Source organism: Saccostrea cucullata, unplaced genomic scaffold (genome assembly GCF_032062105.1).
Source record: "Saccostrea cucullata isolate Sc308-1 unplaced genomic scaffold, CSIRO_AGI_Scuc_v1 ctg197, whole genome shotgun sequence".
Taxonomy (NCBI): Eukaryota; Metazoa; Mollusca; class Bivalvia; order Ostreida; family Ostreidae; genus Saccostrea; species Saccostrea cuccullata.
In genome coordinates, this window is record NW_026938805.1 from 275,896 (window position 1) to 292,539 (window position 16,644).

The 16,644-nt window shown below is 40.6% G+C and overlaps 7 long non-coding RNA genes across 7 annotated transcripts; all 7 read right to left on the reverse strand.

Annotated features, from left to right (window-relative positions):
* Positions 1–478: 478 nt before the first annotated feature.
* Positions 479–4,036, reverse strand: LOC134251358 (uncharacterized). Its single transcript, XR_009988724.1, has 10 exons — positions 3,976–4,036; positions 3,725–3,809; positions 3,165–3,627; positions 2,913–2,997; positions 2,353–2,815; positions 2,102–2,186; positions 1,542–2,004; positions 1,291–1,375; positions 731–1,193; positions 479–564 (listed from the first exon to the last, which is right to left on the reverse strand). It is a non-coding gene; the product is annotated as an uncharacterized LOC134251358 (long non-coding RNA).
* A 47-nt stretch (positions 4,037–4,083) lies between these two features.
* LOC134251370 (uncharacterized) lies at positions 4,084–6,497 on the reverse strand. Its single transcript, XR_009988728.1, has 7 exons — positions 6,412–6,497; positions 6,161–6,245; positions 5,601–6,063; positions 5,350–5,434; positions 4,790–5,252; positions 4,539–4,623; positions 4,084–4,441 (listed from the first exon to the last, which is right to left on the reverse strand). It is a non-coding gene; the product is annotated as an uncharacterized LOC134251370 (long non-coding RNA).
* Positions 6,498–6,558: 61 nt separating this feature from the next.
* Positions 6,559–9,035, reverse strand: LOC134251365 (uncharacterized). The gene is made up of 7 exons (XR_009988727.1): positions 8,858–9,035; positions 8,607–8,691; positions 8,047–8,509; positions 7,796–7,880; positions 7,236–7,698; positions 6,985–7,069; positions 6,559–6,887 (listed from the first exon to the last, which is right to left on the reverse strand). It is a non-coding gene; the product is annotated as an uncharacterized LOC134251365 (long non-coding RNA).
* Positions 9,036–9,258: 223 nt separating this feature from the next.
* On the reverse strand, positions 9,259–9,927 carry LOC134251335 (uncharacterized). Its single transcript, XR_009988719.1, has 3 exons — positions 9,802–9,927; positions 9,551–9,635; positions 9,259–9,453 (listed from the first exon to the last, which is right to left on the reverse strand). It is a non-coding gene; the product is annotated as an uncharacterized LOC134251335 (long non-coding RNA).
* A 132-nt stretch (positions 9,928–10,059) lies between these two features.
* LOC134251386 (uncharacterized) lies at positions 10,060–11,237 on the reverse strand. Its single transcript, XR_009988731.1, has 4 exons — positions 11,166–11,237; positions 10,613–11,068; positions 10,362–10,446; positions 10,060–10,264 (listed from the first exon to the last, which is right to left on the reverse strand). It is a non-coding gene; the product is annotated as an uncharacterized LOC134251386 (long non-coding RNA).
* Positions 11,238–11,429: 192 nt separating this feature from the next.
* Positions 11,430–13,171, reverse strand: LOC134251372 (uncharacterized). The gene is made up of 5 exons (XR_009988729.1): positions 13,046–13,171; positions 12,795–12,879; positions 12,235–12,697; positions 11,984–12,068; positions 11,430–11,886 (listed from the first exon to the last, which is right to left on the reverse strand). It is a non-coding gene; the product is annotated as an uncharacterized LOC134251372 (long non-coding RNA).
* A 1,291-nt stretch (positions 13,172–14,462) lies between these two features.
* On the reverse strand, positions 14,463–16,093 carry LOC134251377 (uncharacterized). Its single transcript, XR_009988730.1, has 5 exons — positions 15,672–16,093; positions 15,421–15,505; positions 14,861–15,323; positions 14,610–14,694; positions 14,463–14,512 (listed from the first exon to the last, which is right to left on the reverse strand). It is a non-coding gene; the product is annotated as an uncharacterized LOC134251377 (long non-coding RNA).
* Positions 16,094–16,644: the final 551 nt, after the last annotated feature.

A 16,644-nucleotide genomic window follows, 5' to 3' on the forward strand; every position in this document is an offset into this window, starting at 1 on the left:
TAAAAAACTATCCTTCGAAAAAAACAACTTTAAAATCAAAGATGTAAGTAGCACATGTCATTTATTACAAAGAATGTATAAATGAATATTGTTTTTACAACAAACTGTCCACGTAGTATCTGTAGAAGGTAAAAATATAATCCCTGAACTGTTATTTAAAACTTTAGTTAAAACATACATAAAGATGAAGAATTGAAACAATGAAAATTTAATCCAGTACAAATATTCTTTGAGTTTAAGACTGATTGTGAAATATAAATGCATTTACTGGAAATATAAACGAATAGATTTTTTTTATTTGAAATGGTGTAACAAGAGAGTTCACTGACTTATCTTATGAATATTTTTTTAAACTCCAAAACATTAATGAACGGTCTGCATCCTATCAATTACAAATCAAAAGGTCAAGGGCTGATAGGCTCAACATCAATTGACTTAGTCAAGAGTGCAAGAAGTAGAGTTTAGAGTTTGAATCTTACCGCATCTTCCAGTAGGGGGCTCCAGTTGAATGGGAGACAAGCTCTGTCTCACTAAGGCATCTGGATCAGCGTTAACTGTCTTCCGCTAACAAAGAAAAAAACAGAGGCATTAATAAAGACTTCATCATTAATAAGAGTCATTAAAATGCACAGACTGCAGAGAACAAGGCCAATTCCAATCTTAACCTCACCTGGGGTTTAGAGAGGAAATCGGGAATTTCAAAGTGGAACAAGTGCAGTTTCTTACTTACCCTTTTCACTAATAGGATGCACTGTACATAACTAGACAATAAATTCCTCTTCTTCTGTTGGCCGGCCTTGGTCCTCCAACGTCGTCCTCCAGCGTCGTCCTCCAGCGTCGTCCCCCGTCCGGGAACCTGAAAATATACAGCTAGAACAAAATTAGTAAAAACTCAACACAATAAACACAAATAATTCGAGAAATTGACATAAACACAAACATTAAACGAAGATGAGATGAACAAATCGATTAAGAAAATGAAGACAATTTAAGCAATTAGATCAGGAAAGAGTAAAATGGAGGAAGAGGATGGGGAGGAGAAGATAAGTTTTAGTTATGTTAGCGTAGGGAGGATACAGGAAACAGACAAAAAATAAGAAAGGGAGACATAAATGGCACTTCTCTAATAGGCTTCCTGGTTGCGGAATCGGCTCCTTGCGTTCATCTTCTGACGGGCCCCATCGGTCTGCATCCTATCAATTACAAATCAAAAGGTCAAGGGCTGATAGGCTCAACATCAATTGACTTAGTCAAGAGTGCAAGAAGTAGAGTTTAGAGTTTGAATCTTACCGCATCTTCCAGTAGGGGGCTCCAGTTGAATGGGAGACAAGCTCTGTCTCACTAAGGCATCTGGATCAGCGTTAACTGTCTTCCGCTAACAAAGAAAAAAACAGAGGCATTAATAAAGACTTCATCATTAATAAGAGTCATTAAAATGCACAGACTGCAGAGAACAAGGCCAATTCCAATCTTAACCTCACCTGGGGTTTAGAGAGGAAATCGGGAATTTCAAAGTGGAACAAGTGCAGTTTCTTACTTACCCTTTTCACTAATAGGATGCACTGTACATAACTAGACAATAAATTCCTCTTCTTCTGTTGGCCGGCCTTGGTCCTCCAACGTCGTCCTCCAGCGTCGTCCTCCAGCGTCGTCCCCCGTCCGGGAACCTGAAAATATACAGCTAGAACAAAATTAGTAAAAACTCAACACAATAAACACAAATAATTCGAGAAATTGACATAAACACAAACATTAAACGAAGATGAGATGAACAAATCGATTAAGAAAATGAAGACAATTTAAGCAATTAGATCAGGAAAGAGTAAAATGGAGGAAGAGGATGGGGAGGAGAAGATAAGTTTTAGTTATGTTAGCGTAGGGAGGATACAGGAAACAGACAAAAAATAAGAAAGGGAGACATAAATGGCACTTCTCTAATAGGCTTCCTGGTTGCGGAATCGGCTCCTTGCGTTCATCTTCTGACGGGCCCCATCGGTCTGCATCCTATCAATTACAAATCAAAAGGTCAAGGGCTGATAGGCTCAACATCAATTGACTTAGTCAAGAGTGCAAGAAGTAGAGTTTAGAGTTTGAATCTTACCGCATCTTCCAGTAGGGGGCTCCAGTTGAATGGGAGACAAGCTCTGTCTCACTAAGGCATCTGGATCAGCGTTAACTGTCTTCCGCTAACAAAGAAAAAAACAGAGGCATTAATAAAGACTTCATCATTAATAAGAGTCATTAAAATGCACAGACTGCAGAGAACAAGGCCAATTCCAATCTTAACCTCACCTGGGGTTTAGAGAGGAAATCGGGAATTTCAAAGTGGAACAAGTGCAGTTTCTTACTTACCCTTTTCACTAATAGGATGCACTGTACATAACTAGACAATAAATTCCTCTTCTTCTGTTGGCCGGCCTTGGTCCTCCAACGTCGTCCTCCAGCGTCGTCCTCCAGCGTCGTCCCCCGTCCGGGAACCTGAAAATATACAGCTAGAACAAAATTAGTAAAAACTCAACACAATAAACACAAATAATTCGAGAAATTGACATAAACACAAACATTAAACGAAGATGAGATGAACAAATCGATTAAGAAAATGAAGACAATTTAAGCAATTAGATCAGGAAAGAGTAAAATGGAGGAAGAGGATGGGGAGGAGAAGATAAGTTTTAGTTATGTTAGCGTAGGGAGGATACAGGAAACAGACAAAAAATAAGAAAGGGAGACATAAATGGCACTTCTCTAATAGGCTTCCTGGTTGCGGAATCGGCTCCTTGCGTTCATCTTCTGACGGGCCCCATCGGTCTGCATCCTATCAATTACAAATCAAAAGGTCAAGGGCTGATAGGCTCAACATCAATTGACTTAGTCAAGAGTGCAAGAAGTAGAGTTTAGAGTTTGAATCTTACCGCATCTTCCAGTAGGGGGCTCCAGTTGAATGGGAGACAAGCTCTGTCTCACTAAGGCATCTGGATCAGCGTTAACTGTCTTCCGCTAACAAAGAAAAAAAACAGAGGCATTAATAAAGACTTCATCATTAATAAGAGTCATTAAAATGCACAGACTGCAGAGAACAAGGCCAATTCCAATCTTAACCTCACCTGGGGTTTAGAGAGGAAATCGGGAATTTCAAAGTGGAACAAGTGCAGTTTCTTACTTACCCTTTTCACTAATAGGATGCACTGTACATAACTAGACAATAAATTCCTCTTCTTCTGTTGGCCGGCCTTGGTCCTCCAACGTCGTCCTCCAGCGTCGTCCTCCAGCGTCGTCCCCCGTCCGGGAACCTGAAAATATACAGCTAGAACAAAATTAGTAAAAACTCAACACAATAAACACAAATAATTCGAGAAATTGACATAAACACAAACATTAAACGAAGATGAGATGAACAAATCGATTAAGAAAATGAAGACAATTTAAGCAATTAGATCAGGAAAGAGTAAAATGGAGGAAGAGGATGGGGAGGAGAAGATAAGTTTTAGTTATGTTAGCGTAGGGAGGATACAGGAAACAGACAAAAAATAAGAAAGGGAGACATAAATGGCACTTCTCTAATAGGCTTCCTGGTTGCGGAATCGGCTCCTTGCGTTCATCTTCTGACGGGCCCCATCGGTCTGCATCCTATCAATTACAAATCAAAAGGTCAAGGGCTGATAGGCTCAACATCAATTGACTTAGTCAAGAGTGCAAGAAGTAGAGTTTAGAGTTTGAATCTTACCGCATCTTCCAGTAGGGGGCTCCAGTTGAATGGGAGACAAGCTCTGTCTCACTAAGGCATCTGGATCAGCGTTAACTGTCTTCCGCTAACAAAGAAAAAAACAGAGGCATTAATAAAGACTTCATCATTAATAAGAGTCATTAAAATGCACAGACTGCAGAGAACAAGGCCAATTCCAATCTTAACCTCACCTGGGGTTTAGAGAGGAAATCGGGAATTTCAAAGTGGAACAAGTGCAGTTTCTTACTTACCCTTTTCACTAATAGGATGCACTGTACATAACTAGACAATAAATTCCTCTTCTTCTGTTGGCCGGCCTTGGTCCTCCAACGCCTTGGTCCTCCAACGTCGTCCTCCAGCGTCGTCCCCCGTCCGGGAACCTGAAAATATACAGCTAGAACAAAATTAGTAAAAACTCAACACAATAAACACAAATAATTCGAGAAATTGACATAAACACAAACATTAAACGAAGATGAGATGAACAAATCGATTAAGAAAATGAAGACAATTTAAGCAATTAGATCAGGAAAGAGTAAAATGGAGGAAGAGGATGGGGAGGAGAAGATAAGTTTTAGTTATGTTAGCGTAGGGAGGATACAGGAAACAGACAAAAAATAAGAAAGGGAGACATAAATGGCACTTCTCTAATAGGCTTCCTGGTTGCGGAATCGGCTCCTTGCGTTCATCTTCTGACGGGCCCCATCGGTCTGCATCCTATCAATTACAAATCAAAAGGTCAAGGGCTGATAGGCTCAACATCAATTGACTTAGTCAAGAGTGCAAGAAGTAGAGTTTAGAGTTTGAATCTTACCGCATCTTCCAGTAGGGGGCTCCAGTTGAATGGGAGACAAGCTCTGTCTCACTAAGGCATCTGGATCAGCGTTAACTGTCTTCCGCTAACAAAGAAAAAAACAGAGGCATTAATAAAGACTTCATCATTAATAAGAGTCATTAAAATGCACAGACTGCAGAGAACAAGGCCAATTCCAATCTTAACCTCACCTGGGGTTTAGAGAGGAAATCGGGAATTTCAAAGTGGAACAAGTGCAGTTTCTTACTTACCCTTTTCACTAATAGGATGCACTGTACATAACTAGACAATAAATTCCTCTTCTTCTGTTGGCCGGCCTTGGTCCTCCAACGTCGTCCTCCAGCGTCGTCCTCCAGCGTCGTCCCCCGTCCGGGAACCTGAAAATATACAGCTAGAACAAAATTAGTAAAAACTCAACACAATAAACACAAATAATTCGAGAAATTGACATAAACACAAACATTAAACGAAGATGAGATGAACAAATCGATTAAGAAAATGAAGACAATTTAAGCAATTAGATCAGGAAAGAGTAAAATGGAGGAAGAGGATGGGGAGGAGAAGATAAGTTTTAGTTATGTTAGCGTAGGGAGGATACAGGAAACAGACAAAAAATAAGAAAGGGAGACATAAATGGCACTTCTCTAATAGGCTTCCTGGTTGCGGAATCGGCTCCTTGCGTTCATCTTCTGACGGGCCCCATCGGTCTGCATCCTATCAATTACAAATCAAAAGGTCAAGGGCTGATAGGCTCAACATCAATTGACTTAGTCAAGAGTGCAAGAAGTAGAGTTTAGAGTTTGAATCTTACCGCATCTTCCAGTAGGGGGCTCCAGTTGAATGGGAGACAAGCTCTGTCTCACTAAGGCATCTGGATCAGCGTTAACTGTCTTCCGCTAACAAAGAAAAAAACAGAGGCATTAATAAAGACTTCATCATTAATAAGAGTCATTAAAATGCACAGACTGCAGAGAACAAGGCCAATTCCAATCTTAACCTCACCTGGGGTTTAGAGAGGAAATCGGGAATTTCAAAGTGGAACAAGTGCAGTTTCTTACTTACCCTTTTCACTAATAGGATGCACTGTACATAACTAGACAATAAATTCCTCTTCTTCTGTTGGCCGGCCTTGGTCCTCCAACGTCGTCCTCCAGCGTCGTCCTCCAGCGTCGTCCCCCGTCCGGGAACCTGAAAATATACAGCTAGAACAAAATTAGTAAAAACTCAACACAATAAACACAAATAATTCGAGAAATTGACATAAACACAAACATTAAACGAAGATGAGATGAACAAATCGATTAAGAAAATGAAGACAATTTAAGCAATTAGATCAGGAAAGAGTAAAATGGAGGAAGAGGATGGGGAGGAGAAGATAAGTTTTAGTTATGTTAGCGTAGGGAGGATACAGGAAACAGACAAAAAATAAGAAAGGGAGACATAAATGGCACTTCTCTAATAGGCTTCCTGGTTGCGGAATCGGCTCCTTGCGTTCATCTTCTGACGGGCCCCATCGGTCTGCATCCTATCAATTACAAATCAAAAGGTCAAGGGCTGATAGGCTCAACATCAATTGACTTAGTCAAGAGTGCAAGAAGTAGAGTTTAGAGTTTGAATCTTACCGCATCTTCCAGTAGGGGGCTCCAGTTGAATGGGAGACAAGCTCTGTCTCACTAAGGCATCTGGATCAGCGTTAACTGTCTTCCGCTAACAAAGAAAAAAACAGAGGCATTAATAAAGACTTCATCATTAATAAGAGTCATTAAAATGCACAGACTGCAGAGAACAAGGCCAATTCCAATCTTAACCTCACCTGGGGTTTAGAGAGGAAATCGGGAATTTCAAAGTGGAACAAGTGCAGTTTCTTACTTACCCTTTTCACTAATAGGATGCACTGTACATAACTAGACAATAAATTCCTCTTCTTCTGTTGGCCGGCCTTGGTCCTCCAACGTCGTCCTCCAGCGTCGTCCTCCAGCGTCGTCCTCCAGCGTCGTCCCCCGTCCGGGAACCTGAAAATATACAGCTAGAACAAAATTAGTAAAAACTCAACACAATAAACACAAATAATTCGAGAAATTGACATAAACACAAACATTAAACGAAGATGAGATGAACAAATCGATTAAGAAAATGAAGACAATTTAAGCAATTAGATCAGGAAAGAGTAAAATGGAGGAAGAGGATGGGGAGGAGAAGATAAGTTTTAGTTATGTTAGCGTAGGGAGGATACAGGAAACAGACAAAAAATAAGAAAGGGAGACATAAATGGCACTTCTCTAATAGGCTTCCTGGTTGCGGAATCGGCTCCTTGCGTTCATCTTCTGACGGGCCCCATCGGTCTGCATCCTATCAATTACAAATCAAAAGGTCAAGGGCTGATAGGCTCAACATCAATTGACTTAGTCAAGAGTGCAAGAAGTAGAGTTTAGAGTTTGAATCTTACCGCATCTTCCAGTAGGGGGCTCCAGTTGAATGGGAGACAAGCTCTGTCTCACTAAGGCATCTGGATCAGCGTTAACTGTCTTCCGCTAACAAAGAAAAAAACAGAGGCATTAATAAAGACTTCATCATTAATAAGAGTCATTAAAATGCACAGACTGCAGAGAACAAGGCCAATTCCAATCTTAACCTCACCTGGGGTTTAGAGAGGAAATCGGGAATTTCAAAGTGGAACAAGTGCAGTTTCTTACTTACCCTTTTCACTAATAGGATGCACTGTACATAACTAGACAATAAATTCCTCTTCTTCTGTTGGCCGGCCTTGGTCCTCCAACGTCGTCCTCCAGCGTCGTCCTCCAGCGTCGTCCCCCGTCCGGGAACCTGAAAATATACAGCTAGAACAAAATTAGTAAAAACTCAACACAATAAACACAAATAATTCGAGAAATTGACATAAACACAAACATTAAACGAAGATGAGATGAACAAATCGATTAAGAAAATGAAGACAATTTAAGCAATTAGATCAGGAAAGAGTAAAATGGAGGAAGAGGATGGGGAGGAGAAGATAAGTTTTAGTTATGTTAGCGTAGGGAGGATACAGGAAACAGACAAAAAATAAGAAAGGGAGACATAAATGGCACTTCTCTAATAGGCTTCCTGGTTGCGGAATCGGCTCCTTGCGTTCATCTTCTGACGGGCCCCATCGGTCTGCATCCTATCAATTACAAATCAAAAGGTCAAGGGCTGATAGGCTCAACATCAATTGACTTAGTCAAGAGTGCAAGAAGTAGAGTTTAGAGTTTGAATCTTACCGCATCTTCCAGTAGGGGGCTCCAGTTGAATGGGAGACAAGCTCTGTCTCACTAAGGCATCTGGATCAGCGTTAACTGTCTTCCGCTAACAAAGAAAAAAACAGAGGCATTAATAAAGACTTCATCATTAATAAGAGTCATTAAAATGCACAGACTGCAGAGAACAAGGCCAATTCCAATCTTAACCTCACCTGGGGTTTAGAGAGGAAATCGGGAATTTCAAAGTGGAACAAGTGCAGTTTCTTACTTACCCTTTTCACTAATAGGATGCACTGTACATAACTAGACAATAAATTCCTCTTCTTCTGTTGGCCGGCCTTGGTCCTCCAACGTCGTCCTCCAGCGTCGTCCTCCAGCGTCGTCCCCCGTCCGGGAACCTGAAAATATACAGCTAGAACAAAATTAGTAAAAACTCAACACAATAAACACAAATAATTCGAGAAATTGACATAAACACAAACATTAAACGAAGATGAGATGAACAAATCGATTAAGAAAATGAAGACAATTTAAGCAATTAGATCAGGAAAGAGTAAAATGGAGGAAGAGGATGGGGAGGAGAAGATAAGTTTTAGTTATGTTAGCGTAGGGAGGATACAGGAAACAGACAAAAAATAAGAAAGGGAGACATAAATGGCACTTCTCTAATAGGCTTCCTGGTTGCGGAATCGGCTCCTTGCGTTCATCTTCTGACGGGCCCCATCGGTCTGCATCCTATCAATTACAAATCAAAAGGTCAAGGGCTGATAGGCTCAACATCAATTGACTTAGTCAAGAGTGCAAGAAGTAGAGTTTAGAGTTTGAATCTTACCGCATCTTCCAGTAGGGGGCTCCAGTTGAATGGGAGACAAGCTCTGTCTCACTAAGGCATCTGGATCAGCGTTAACTGTCTTCCGCTAACAAAGAAAAAAACAGAGGCATTAATAAAGACTTCATCATTAATAAGAGTCATTAAAATGCACAGACTGCAGAGAACAAGGCCAATTCCAATCTTAACCTCACCTGGGGTTTAGAGAGGAAATCGGGAATTTCAAAGTGGAACAAGTGCAGTTTCTTACTTACCCTTTTCACTAATAGGATGCACTGTACATAACTAGACAATAAATTCCTCTTCTTCTGTTGGCCGGCCTTGGTCCTCCAACGTCGTCCTCCAGCGTCGTCCTCCAGCGTCGTCCCCCGTCCGGGAACCTGAAAATATACAGCTAGAACAAAATTAGTAAAAACTCAACACAATAAACACAAATAATTCGAGAAATTGACATAAACACAAACATTAAACGAAGATGAGATGAACAAATCGATTAAGAAAATACAGGAAACAGACAAAAAATAAGAAAGGGAGACTAAGGAATCGGCTCCTTGCGTTCATCTTCTGACGGGCCCCATCGGTCTGCATCCTATCAATTACAAATCAAAAGTCAAGGCTGATAGGCTCAACAAGAATGAAGACAATTTAAGCAATTAGATCAGGAAAGAGTAAAATGGAGGAAGAGGATGGGGAGGAGAAGATAAGTTTTAGTTATGTTAGCGTAGGGAGGATACAGGAAACAGACAAAAAATAAGAAAGGGAGACATAAATGGCACTTCTCTAATAGGCTTCCTGGTTGCGGAATCGGCTCCTTGCGTTCATCTTCTGACGGGCCCCATCGGTCTGCATCCTATCAATTACAAATCAAAAGGTCAAGGGCTGATAGGCTCAACATCAATTGACTTAGTCAAGAGTGCAAGAAGTAGAGTTTAGAGTTTGAATCTTACCGCATCTTCCAGTAGGGGGCTCCAGTTGAATGGGAGACAAGCTCTGTCTCACTAAGGCATCTGGATCAGCGTTAACTGTCTTCCGCTAACAAAGAAAAAAACAGAGGCATTAATAAAGACTTCATCATTAATAAGAGTCATTAAAATGCACAGACTGCAGAGAACAAGGCCAATTCCAATCTTAACCTCACCTGGGGTTTAGAGAGGAAATCGGGAATTTCAAAGTGGAACAAGTGCAGTTTCTTACTTACCCTTTTCACTAATAGGATGCACTGTACATAACTAGACAATAAATTCCTCTTCTTCTGTTGGCCGGCCTTGGTCCTCCAACGTCGTCCTCCAGCGTCGTCCTCCAGCGTCGTCCCCCGTCCGGGAACCTGAAAATATACAGCTAGAACAAAATTAGTAAAAACTCAACACAATAAACACAAATATTTCGAGAAATTGACATAAACACAAACATTAAACGAAGATGAGATGAACAAATCGATTAAGAAAATGAAGACAATTTAAGCAATTAGATCAGGAAAGAGTAAAATGGAGGAAGAGGATGGGGAGGAGAAGATAAGTTTTAGTTATGTTAGCGTAGGGAGGATACAGGAAACAGACAAAAAATAAGAAAGGGAGACATAAATGGCACTTCTCTAATAGGCTTCCTGGTTGCGGAATCGGCTCCTTGCGTTCATCTTCTGACGGGCCCCATCGGTCTGCATCCTATCAATTACAAATCAAAAGGTCAAGGGCTGATAGGCTCAACATCAATTGACTTAGTCAAGAGTGCAAGAAGTAGAGTTTAGAGTTTGAATCTTACCGCATCTTCCAGTAGGGGGCTCCAGTTGAATGGGAGACAAGCTCTGTCTCACTAAGGCATCTGGATCAGCGTTAACTGTCTTCCGCTAACAAAGAAAAAAACAGAGGCATTAATAAAGACTTCATCATTAATAAGAGTCATTAAAATGCACAGACTGCAGAGAACAAGGCCAATTCCAATCTTAACCTCACCTGGGGTTTAGAGAGGAAATCGGGAATTTCAAAGTGGAACAAGTGCAGTTTCTTACTTACCCTTTTCACTAATAGGATGCACTGTACATAACTAGACAATAAATTCCTCTTCTTCTGTTGGCCGGCCTTGGTCCTCCAACGTCGTCCTCCAGCGTCGTCCTCCAGCGTCGTCCGGGTACCTGAAAATATACAGCTAGAACAAAATTAGTAAAAACTCAACACAATAAACACAAATAATTCGAGAAATTGACATAAACACAAACATTAAACGAAGATGAGATGAACAAATCGATTAAGAAAATGAAGACAATTTAAGCAATTAGATCAGGAAAGAGTAAAATGGAGGAAGAGGATGGGGAGGAGAAGATAAGTTTTAGTTATGTTAGCGTAGGGAGGATACAGGAAACAGACAAAAAATAAGAAAGGGAGACATAAATGGCACTTCTCTAATAGGCTTCCTGGTTGCGGAATCGGCTCCTTGCGTTCATCTTCTGACGGGCCCCATCGGTCTGCATCCTATCAATTACAAATCAAAAGGTCAAGGGCTGATAGGCTCAACATCAATTGACTTAGTCAAGAGTGCAAGAAGTAGAGTTTAGAGTTTGAATCTTACCGCATCTTCCAGTAGGGGGCTCCAGTTGAATGGGAGACAAGCTCTGTCTCACTAAGGCATCTGGATCAGCGTTAACTGTTAACTGTCTTCCGCTAACAAAGAAAAAAACAGAGGCATTAATAAAGACTTCATCATTAATAAGAGTCATTAAAATGCACAGACTGCAGAGAACAAGGCCAATTCCAATCTTAACCTCACCTGGGGTTTAGAGAGGAAATCGGGAATTTCAAAGTGGAACAAGTGCAGTTTCTTACTTACCCTTTTCACTAATAGGATGCACTGTACATAACTAGACAATAAATTCCTCTTCTTCTGTTGGCCGGCCTTGGTCCTCCAACGTCGTCCTCCAGCGTCGTCCTCCAGCGTCGTCCCCCGTCCGGGAACCTGAAAATATACAGCTAGAACAAAATTAGTAAAAACTCAACACAATAAACACAAATAATTCGAGAAATTGACATAAACACAAACATTAAACGAAGATGAGATGAACAAATCGATTAAGAAAATGAAGACAATTTAAGCAATTAGATCAGGAAAGAGTAAAATGGAGGAAGAGGATGGGGAGGAGAAGATAAGTTTTAGTTATGTTAGCGTAGGGAGGATACAGGAAACAGACAAAAAATAAGAAAGGGAGACATAAATGGCACTTCTCTAATAGGCTTCCTGGTTGCGGAATCGGCTCCTTGCGTTCATCTTCTGACGGGCCCCATCGGTCTGCATCCTATCAATTACAAATCAAAAGGTCAAGGGCTGATAGGCTCAACATCAATTGACTTAGTCAAGAGTGCAAGAAGTAGAGTTTAGAGTTTGAATCTTACCGCATCTTCCAGTAGGGGGCTCCAGTTGAATGGGAGACAAGCTCTGTCTCACTAAGGCATCTGGATCAGCGTTAACTGTCTTCCGCTAACAAAGAAAAAAACAGAGGCATTAATAAAGACTTCATCATTAATAAGAGTCATTAAAATGCACAGACTGCAGAGAACAAGGCCAATTCCAATCTTAACCTCACCTGGGGTTTAGAGAGGAAATCGGGAATTTCATAGTGGAACAAGTGCAGTTTCTTACTTACCCTTTTCACTAATAGGATGCACTGTACATAACTAGACAATAAATTCCTCTTCTTCTGTTGGCCGGCCTTGGTCCTCCAACGTCGTCCTCCAGCGTCGTCCTCCAGCGTCGTCCCCCGTCCGGGAACCTGAAAATATACAGCTAGAACAAAATTAGTAAAAACTCAACACAATAAACACAAATAATTCGAGAAATTGACATAAACACAAACATTAAACGAAGATGAGATGAACAAATCGATTAAGAAAATGAAGACAATTTAAGCAATTAGATCAGGAAAGAGTAAAATGGAGGAAGAGGATGGGGAGGAGAAGATAAGTTTTAGTTATGTTAGCGTAGGGAGGATACAGGAAACAGACAAAAAATAAGAAAGGGAGACATAAATGGCACTTCTCTAATAGGCTTCCTGGTTGCGGAATCGGCTCCTTGCGTTCATCTTCTGACGGGCCCCATCGGTCTGCATCCTATCAATTACAAATCAAAAGGTCAAGGGCTGATAGGCTCAACATCAATTGACTTAGTCAAGAGTGCAAGAAGTAGAGTTTAGAGTTTGAATCTTACCGCATCTTCCAGTAGGGGGCTCCAGTTGAATGGGAGACAAGCTCTGTCTCACTAAGGCATCTGGATCAGCGTTAACTGTCTTCCGCTAACAAAGAAAAAAACAGAGGCATTAATAAAGACTTCATCATTAATAAGAGTCATTAAAATGCACAGACTGCAGAGAACAAGGCCAATTCCAATCTTAACCTCACCTGGGGTTTAGAGAGGAAATCGGGAATTTCAAAGTGGAACAAGTGCAGTTTCTTACTTACCCTTTTCACTAATAGGATGCACTGTACATAACTAGACAATAAATTCCTCTTCTTCTGTTGGCCGGCCTTGGTCCTCCAACGTCGTCCTCCAGCGTCGTCCTCCAGCGTCGTCCCCCGTCCGGGAACCTGAAAATATACAGCTAGAACAAAATTAGTAAAACTCAACACAATAAACACAAATAATTCGAAATTGACATAAACACAAAATTGACATAAACACAAACATTAAACGAAGATGAGATGAACAAATCGATTACAGAAACAGACAAAAAATGAAGACAATTTAAGCAATTAGATCAGGCATCCTATCAATTACAAATCAAAAGAGTATCAAATAGTCAAGAGTGCAAGAAGAGGATAGGGGGCTCCAGGATGGGAGAGCAAGAGCGTTAACTGTTTTAGTTATAAAGACTTCATCATTAATAAGAGTCATTAAAATGCACAGACTGCATAGAACAAGGCCAATTCCAATCTTAACCTCACCTGGGGTTTAGAGAGGAAATCGGGAATTTCAAAGTGGAACAAGTGCAGTTTCTTACTTACCCTTTTCACTAATAGGATGCACTGTACATAACTAGACAATAAATTCCTCTTCTTCTGTTGGCCGGCCTTGGTCCTCCAACGTCGTCCTCCAGCGTCGTCCTCCACTGTACATAACTAGAAATAAATTCCTCTTCTTCTGTTGGCCGGCCTTGGTCCTCCAACAGCGTCGGGAACCTGAAAATATACAGCTAGAACAAAATTAGTAAAAACACAACACAATAAACACAAATAATTCGAGAAATTGACATAAACACAAACATTAAACGAAGATGAGATGAACAAATCGATTAAGAAAATGAAGACAATTTAAGCAATTAGATCAGGAAAGAGTAAAATGGAGGAAGAGGATGGGGAGAAAATAAGTTTTAGTTATGTTAGCAATTACAGGAAACAGACAAAAAATAAGAAAGGGAGACATAAATGGCACTTCTCTAATAGGCTTCCTGGTTGCGGAATCGGCTCCTTGCGTTCATCTTCTGACGGGAGCATCCTATCAATTACAAATCAAAATCAAGGGCTGATAGGCTCAAATCAATTGACTTAGTCAAGAGTGCAAGAAGTAGAGTTTAAGTTTGAATCTTAGCATCTTTTAGTTACAAGCTCTGTTCACTAAGGCATCTGGATAGGCGTTAAGGAAGAAAAAAACAGACAGGAAACAGACAAAAAATAAGAAAGGAACAAAATTAGACAATAAACACAAATGGCACATTAAACGAAGATGAGATGAACAAATCTAAGATAGGCTTAAGCAATTAGATCAGGAAAGAGTAAAATGGAGGAAGAGGATGGGGAGGAGAAGATAAGTTTTAGTTATGTTAGCGTAGGGAGGATACAGGAAACAGACAAAAAATAAGAAAGGGAGACATAAATGGCAGGAATCGGCTCCTTGCGTTCATCTTCTGACGGGCCCCATCGGTCTGCATCCTATCAATTACAAATCAAAAGGTCAAGGGCTGATAGGCTCAACATCAATTGACTTAGTCAAGAGTGCAAGAAGTAGAGTTTAGAGTTTGAATCTTACCGCATCTTCCAGTAGGGGGCTCCAGTTGAATGGGAGACAAGCTCTGTCTCACTAAGGCATCTGGATCAGCGTTAACTGTCTTCCGCTAACAAAGAAAAAAACAGAGGCATTAATAAAGACTTCATCATTAATAAGAGTCATTAAAATGCACAGACTGCAGAGAACAAGGCCAATTCCAATCTTAACCTCACCTGGGGTTTAGAGAGGAAATCGGGAATTTCAAAGTGGAACAAGTGCAGTTTCTTACTTACCCTTTTCACTAATAGGATGCACTGTACATAACTAGACAATAAATTCCTCTTCTTCTGTTGGCCGGCCTTGGTCCTCCAACGTCGTCCTCCAGCGTCGTCCTCCAGCGTCGTCCCCCGTCCGGGAACCTGAAAATATACAGCTAGAACAAAATTAGTAAAAACTCAACACAATAAACACAAATAATTCGAGAAATTGACATAAACACAAACATTAAACGAAGATGAGATGAACAAATCGATTAAGAAAATGAAGACAATTTAAGCAATTAGATCAGGAAAGAGTAAAATGGAGGAAGAGGATGGGGAGGAGAAGATAAGTTTTAGTTATGTTAGCGTAGGGAGGATACAGGAAACAGACAAAAAATAAGAAAGGGAGACATAAATGGCACTTCTCTAATAGGCTTCCTGGTTGCGGAATCGGCTCCTTGCGTTCATCTTCTGACGGGCCCCATCGGTCTGCATCCTATCAATTACAAATCAAAAGGTCAAGGGCTGATAGGCTCAACATCAATTGACTTAGTCAAGAGTGCAAGAAGTAGAGTTTAGAGTTTGAATCTTACCGCATCTTCCAGTAGGGGGCTCCAGTTGAATGGGAGACAAGCTCTGTCTCACTAAGGCATCTGGATCAGCGTTAACTGTCTTCCGCTAACAAAGAAAAAAACAGAGGCATTAATAAAGACTTCATCATTAATAAGAGTCATTAAAATGCACAGACTGCAGAGAACAAGGCCAATTCCAATCTTAACCTCACCTGGGGTTTAGAGAGGAAATCGGGAATTTCAAAGTGGAACAAGTGCAGTTTCTTACTTACCCTTTTCACTAATAGGATGCACTGTACATAACTAGACAATAAATTCCTCTTCTTCTGTTGGCCGGCCTTGGTCCTCCAACGTCGTCCTCCAGCGTCGTCCTCCAGCGTCGTCCCCCGTCCGGGAACCTGAAAATATACAGCTAGAACAAAATTAGTAAAAACTCAACACAATAAACACAAATAATTCGAGAAATTGACATAAACACAAACATTAAACGAAGATGAGATGAACAAATCGATTAAGAAAATGAAGACAATTTAAGCAATTAGATCAGGAAAGAGTAAAATGGAGGAAGAGGATGGGGAGGAGAAGATAAGTTTTAGTTATGTTAGCGTAGGGAGGATACAGGAAACAGACAAAAAATAAGAAAGGGAGACATAAATGGCACTTCTCTAATAGGCTTCCTGGTTGCGGAATCGGCTCCTTGCGTTCATCAATTACAAATGTCAACGGGCTCAACATCCTTAGTCATGCGGAATCTGCATCCTATCAATTACAAATCAAAAGGTCTCAAGGGCTGAGACTGCAGAGAACAAGGCTCAACATCAATTGACTTAGTCAAGAGTGCAAGAAGTAGAATTTAGAGTTTGAATCTTAACGAGAAATTGCATCTTCCAGTAGGGGGCTCCAGTTTTAGTTATGTTAGCGTAGGGAGGATACAGGAAACAGACAAAAAATAAAAAGGAGACAAGCTCTGTCTCACTAAGGCATCTGGATCAGCGTTAACTGTCTTCCGCTAACAAAGAAAAAAACAGAGGCATTAATAAAGACTTCATCATTAATAAGAGAAAAAAACAGAGGCAAATAAAGACTTCATCATTAATAAGAGTCATTAAAATGCACAGACTGCAGAGAACAAGGCCAATTCCAATCTTAACCTCACCTGGGGTTTAGAGAGGAAATCGGGAATTTCAAAGTGGAACAAGTGCAGTTTCTTACTTACCCTTTTCACTAATAGGATGCACTGTACAT